The sequence below is a fragment of the Micromys minutus genome, assembly GCF_963924665.1.
Source record: "Micromys minutus genome assembly, chromosome: 1".
NCBI lineage: Eukaryota > Metazoa > Chordata > Mammalia > Rodentia > Muridae > Micromys > Micromys minutus.
This window is the reverse complement of record NC_137969.1, coordinates 217248405-217255033: the sequence shown is the minus strand read 5'-3', so window position 1 is coordinate 217255033 and position 6629 is coordinate 217248405. Positions and strand designations below refer to the sequence as shown.

At 45.6% G+C, this 6629-nt stretch overlaps 1 pseudogene across 1 annotated transcript; it reads right to left on the bottom strand.

The window, feature by feature from the left end:
- Positions 1–5045: 5045 nt before the first annotated feature.
- LOC308423020 (large ribosomal subunit protein uL15-like) lies at positions 5046–5490 on the bottom strand (annotated as a pseudogene). Its single transcript has one exon. The product of its transcript is annotated as a large ribosomal subunit protein uL15-like (transcript).
- Between the last annotated feature and the right edge of the window lie 1139 nt (positions 5491–6629).

Sequence of the window (6629 nt, the reverse complement as noted above, 5' to 3'; positions counted from 1 at the left end):
AGACAGAATCAAGTCTTCAGGAATGGTAGGCTTCTGGCTTTTCTAGCATCCCAGTCAGAATATGATTTGAAATCTGACTGGGATCCAAAGCAAGGCGAGCAGTGGCCTCCACAAAGAATATGATGGCCCATAGTTTTTGTCATAAGTTTCTCCCGATTAGGGGATAGAGACCGTGTGAATGACCAAGGAGTGAGTGAGAATATCTTGTCCCAAGTCTACTATCCACAGGGTTGTATAGGGAGACTGTGCAGTTGTCCTTGGACAGTTGTCTGTCGAGAAGTCACTGATCCTAGAGGCTGTCAGTACTGAGTGGGCCTCCTGTGTTGATCAGAAATTTAGCAGATTTGCTCCTTACCTTCAATGTAACCGTGGGCTCCTGCAGGCTCACCCCAGTGGAGAATAGGGCATTTTTATTCCCCCTTTTGATTTGGGCACTCTTTCTTCCAGTATCCTTTTTTTTTTTCTTACAATATACACTGATCCTTTTCTAGCGTCTTACTTTCCTGGTGTCTCCAGCTTCCCATTCTTGGATCTCTTTTTTTGATCTCCCAGGGGAACCATCATGACTGCTCAGGGCCAACCTTTTGTTTTCTTCTTCAGTCACAGTCCTTGCAACCCTTGGAGCAATTTTCAATAATTGAAACTTATTTATATACCTCAAACTATTTTAACTTTTGAAGTTCCTTTTTAGTGTCTGGAGCCAACTGTATAACAAAAGCAATATTAGTTGCTCTCTGGTTTTTGTTTGTTTTTTGGTATATGTGGGTTCATGTGGGTGAACATCTAGTAAAACTCCCAGAGGTGCTCCAGGAATCGAACAGATTATTGGGGGTGTTTGTATAACCTCACTTGCCTTAGACAGATTGACGAGGCATAGTGAAAATTGTCCAGAACCTCCTTACATCGGCTGCTATTGAGGTTTTAGTCAGACAGAGGTGAAAATCTGCTATTTGGGGCTACATTGTCTAACAGCAATCTCCTGCCCAGTCCAAAGGTGGCTTTCCTTCTCTCAAGCAGGAGCCCTTTCCTTTCCTTGGCTGTGAAGAGGGTGGCCAAGAACTATTAGGAGTCACAGTTGTGCCCCCACCCCTCTATAGCCAGAGCCTCTCTGCATGTGTGGAGAGAAAGGGACCTAAGGTAGAAGCTATCTCCCTCACGCTACACAGCTGGGAGAACTACTTCCATCTCCTTTGGCATGGCCTGGATGAACCTAGAGGATCTGGATTTCCGACGACAGGGCATGGGTCTTAAACTAGGGGAGTGAGTCTCCAACCAAAGAATGCAATTGGCCAATACAGGGAAAACTGGTCTGGGTGGGCAGGGCCTCCAGTCACCACGTGCCAGCTGGCCTGAAATGTCTGAGGGTCAAGAGATCCTACACTGGGCCACCTGACTCCCAAAGAGGCTAATCAATTTTACATAAGGTCTGGAGTCTTCTAGGTGGGTGAGAAACAAGACTATATTCATCCTTGTCCACAAAACCCTCTTTGAAGTATTTTAACAAGCATTTCAATGGTGGCTTGAGACTGCTTACTCCCTCTTCCATTTCAGTTCTGTTTCTCCAACTAACAGAACCGACAGAAAACACACAGAAAGACACACACAGATGGGCAAACCGTAAAGACAGTGGGTACGCACCACACAGACTTAAAACAGGAGTCTGGTGATGTCTCACATGGATCTGACATTGGAGTTAGGGCCGTGTCCAGTCTTTACTAAGTGTTCTATTTAGATGGTGAATAAACAGACTTACCTCTGGAGGCAACAGATTCAGACACTTTTCTGTAACTCCCCATTTTAGGATAGGGGCATCAGGAGCTTCTAATATGGTAGGACCAGAGGTGGGAGAAGTTTATGGGGCCCTGGGATATCTCCGGGTGTACTCCCCCTAGAAACTGAGAGTTTTCCCTCTATCACCCAAGGAGGGGTCTATACTGCTAGCATCTCAGTCTTTGGGAATCTTTCTGGGGCCTCCAGAACACTGCAAGGTAAGACCATCCCACAGACACTCTTAAAGCCAGAAAGTCTTTATTGCTGGCCAGCGGCGCAGGGGACTTGCTCAGTCATGCAGCCCCAAACCTTACAGGTCTTTGTCTCATATGTACAAAAGCTACATCCTGCTCACCGCTTCAGTTGTCAGGCATAGTTAGCAAGAAGCAGAACTATAGAAGCCAAAGCAAGGTCAGCACATTATGTACATTGGTTTCCTGGATTAGGTCTTTATTCCTGTTCTGTCAGGTGTTGGGGCCACATGTCGGGGCCCAAGGTCAGAATGGTGCCTCTAACATGCCGTCAGCTGTGCTAAGGTCTAGGGGCCTTATACAGTAAAGAATTTCCACTTTCAGAAGTGCTCAGAAATGAAATGACACTCTATATGTATGTTTCAAAGGGTGCAGGAAAATCGGTATGTGCATAGATGCAGGCATAATCTGTTCAAATGAAATGATAGCATATTAACAGCATGTGTCTAGGCAAAATCTTTGTGCTATGTTATTTTTACACCTTTTTGTGTGAGATTTTATCCAAATAAAAAGTTGTTTTAAAGAACCCTCTTCTATCCAGGGGGTTGGAGAGAAGGCTAGTAGTTAAGAGTCCTCACTCTTCTAGAGAACCCGGGTTCAGTTCCCAGTAGCTACATTAGGCTGCTCACAATTTCTAGGCACTCTGATACCCTCGCTCAGGCCCCCTAGGCATGTGGCATCTACACATACATACATACAAAATAAAACCTTCAGTATTGTCAATCCAAACTGTCACTAAGTCCCCATAATGATAATGGGTGCTGAGTTTGAAGCATTGGCAGTCTGGATACTCCAAGACCAGTTAAAATGTGGGGCACCCAGTGAGAACAGTGAACCTGTCCAGTGAATCTGTCCTCTACTTCCTACATCTCCACCGACTGTCTCCCCAGGCTGCCACCGTGACTTCCATGGGAAAGAGCCAGTGATGCATGATTTAGTGATGGGATACATGCATGTACTTTTGGTGAAGTCCTGATGGGCCCCGAAGGATCAATGCCACTACTGTGGTCTAATAACAGGACCCCTGCAGTAAGCCTCGGCACCGCGGAAAGGTCACACGGGCTCAGTAATTACCCTTCCATGTTGCCCTTCCCAAAGCCAGAGCAAGATGCCAGGTTTGAGAATGTGGCTGTGGCTAAAACACACAAAACCAGAGGAAGGGTTTGTTTAATTCCAGTTAGAGCGTTGCCTGTTGTGACTTCCCAGGATCCAAGAGGTGAGGAGACAGCATCTTGCAGGAACTTTCAGAGCTGCTCTTTCCTGCTTCTGGGGTGGAAAGCAATGATGCTTGAGGAACTGATGGTTTCACTTCTCATGTCTGACAGTCAGAGACACCTCTAGAAATCCACTCTTGGGTGCCGTGTGTTGTTGAGTTGCTGGTGCAAGGGAATGGATTAGGCAGACGAGAAGTAGGGGCAGCTTTGGAGGCATGTCCTTAGTGAGTTTAGGTAGCTCCCGATAGTAAGGGTCTCTTTGCCACGGTCTGGGGAGGGAAAAGTCAGCAGCAGTGCTGGTGTGACTCCTCACCGCAGCCTCTTGCAGACACTGGAGGACCAGCTTTTACTCCAACCCCACCATAACAATGTCAGGTCACAGAGCGGCTCTGCTTCAGGGTCAAACAGTTCACATTCAAGGCAGCAGTTAAAGATTGTTTTTCACAAGGGGCATAATGAAGCTTTCTGATGTATAGTCACTAATGAAGTCGGGAATGAAGGGGAGAGGGAGGTAAAGGAGAGAAAATGGCAGGGAAAAAGGGAGGTAGGGAGAAAGGGATAGAGGAAGGGAGAAAAGGATGAAGGAAAGGAAGAAGAGAGAGAGGAAGGGAGGAACTGAGAGGTGTTCTTGTGAGTCTTCTAATAACAACTTGAAAAAAAAACCCTATCTTAAACTACAATATTAAAGGTTTATACACTGAACTGCCCAGAAGTGTCTGGCATCCCTGAGGCCAACCTTTTCTTTCTTTTGGATCCTAAAGAGTTCAGCAATGGGATAATTGGGTTTTAGGGTCTGGATCAAAGTCTTAAAGAAATGCTGTATAAAATTCCATTCCATTCCATTCCATTCCATTCCATTCCATTCTCCATTCCAACCCATCCCATCCCATCTAGCCATTCATTCCCCAGCACCCACACACATGCTCAGGTGCCATGGCATGCTTGCAAGGTCAGACCAGAGGGGCAGAGGGCAGGGAGTATCTTTCTAGAGTCAGTTCTCTTCCAACATGTGGGTTCCAGGGATGGAAATCACAGTCTTGGCAGCAGGTGCCTTTACCTGCTGAGCTGCCCTGCTGGTTTTGTGCTTTTGGTTCAGTTGGACAAATCACCAATCAAGTGGCTGATTTGCTGCAGGTGGTTGGGTATACAAAGCCTGCACTTGACATGCACATTTCTTGGCCTCATACACAGGGAACTTACTTTTGGAAAGTCCACTTCCTGCTTTAGAGTCCTCTCAGGCTAGCAGCAGAACAGAGAGCACCAGAGATTCCAATATACTTCCTCTCTACCTCTACTCAAGCACATCTTCCCCCACATCGGCAACCCACCAGAGGGACCAATGAACCTGCACTGACAAATCATTATCCGCACTAAAAAATAAGTTTAAATTGGCATCCTCACCTGGGGTTGCAGGTCGTTTATTGACATGCATCTGCCTCTGCACTATTACTTGGGCATTTTTACATCTAAAGATCCTGGCTTTACCTTCTGTTTGGTGACCATTGGTTTTGTTTGTTTGTTTGTTTGTTTGTTTTTTATTTCCATTTTTCCCCACCAAGTCATGTAAACGTCACCAAACAGTATATGACTTTTTTTGTTTGTTTCCTTTTGCTTAGCACTGTGTACTTGAGTTCCTTGATGTCTCTTCACAGCTTGATTGCTTCAAGTACTTTTTTGGAACTGAGTAATCTCTCATCATCACCTGCTCCTGTAACTGTTCACCTACTTACTGAAAGCCATTTTGGTGACTTCTGAGTTTTTTGTTTTTTGTTTTTTAAATGTTAGCATTTAATTAACTTCTGAAGTGGCTTTAAGCCACAAGAACACAAGCACCTCCACACCCTTTATCTTCTCTTCAGCTCTTCTGCTGAAGAACTTGGCCTTCACGATGACAGGTTGCTTAGGGAGCTTTCCCTTCCCAAGAACTCCGTAGTAGCCTGACCGAACAGCATCGATGACGGGAGCAGCTCCAGTCTTGTTCTTTGCTGCACTGACCCGTGTCTGCTCTCTGACCAACATTCAGAATTTATCCAGGTTGACAGTTGGGCAGAAGCTCTGGTTCCTCTTCAGGTGGTAATGCCTCATACCAACTTCCCGAGGTGACCTGGGTGATATTTGTCAAGGTTGACCCTGTGGTGATGCATGTCTCCAGCATTGCCGCGGCCTCCTGGGTGCTTGTAGTGCTTACCGATGTGACCATGGCCGTGGTTCACGTGGCCCCGGAGTTTCCGGGTCTTCCTCAGTCTGGATGGCATGGTGGTGGCAGAAAAGAAAGAGCAACTTCTGAGTTTTTAGAAGATATTAATAAGGCTGCTCTAAGGATCTGTATGTAGGTTCTTACGTGGGCTTATATTCTCAATCCAGTTGGGCTTTATAGTAAAAGGAACTTTACAACCTCATAAGAGATGCACATCTGCTCTCCAGTGGATCCATGCCATTTGCATGTCTTCATCTGAATGAAAGTTCCGGTTGCTCTGCATCCTAGCCAGCATTTGGTGATGTCTCCTCTGGGTTGGCCACTCTAGGGTATGGTAGTATCTATCTCACTGCATTTGACATGCACATTTCATGGCCTCTGCATTTCTAATCTGTATTTTCCCTCTTGACACCAGTGTGGATCTTCTCATAGGTGTTGTTTCTGTGAGGTGTCCAGGTCTTTGGTTCATTGGTGGTTGCTAAGTTTAATGGGGTCTTTGTACATCTTGGGTAACATCCCCTCATCTGGTATCAGTTGAAAAAACTTTATACTAGGTGATGGCTCGGAGTTTCATTCTCTTTGACTGTTTTTTTTATAGAGCAGCAGTTTTTAATTCCTCCCTTCTTTTGGAGATGCTGGGGCCTCAAACTCATGGCCTGGGGCATGCTAAGGGAGAGCTCTACCACTGAGATGGCTCCATAACAGGCCTGGAGGGTTTGGGTTTTTGTTTTTTTCATAGATCATGTTTTTGCTGGTCATCATAACTAAATCAAGCCAGATTTTTTTCCATCTTTCTCCCAGTTTTTCTTAGTTCTGTTTTGCATTTGGGTCTGTCTGTAACTCGTTTTGGTGGAGAATGCATTGGAGTCTGCACCCAGGCCATCTGTTGCATAGTGTAGCCTTGGCTCCCACATCAGCTGCAGATCACAGTGGCTTCTGTGTCTGTTTCCTACTCACAGATCAGGTCCCAGCTTTGCTCTCCTTCAACATTGTGTTGGTTATTAAGGATCTCTGGTCTCTTTTAGGGGTGTCCAATCCCCTGGTGTCACATTTGACACATGAGGGCTATGGATATGGCCCATCACAAAATAAGTTCACTTAAAACAACCTTATTTTCTTCTAACATGATTGTGCAGTTCCTAAGCATGGAGTTTGTAAATGATGTCATATAAAAATGTCAAAACACTGGACTTGCTC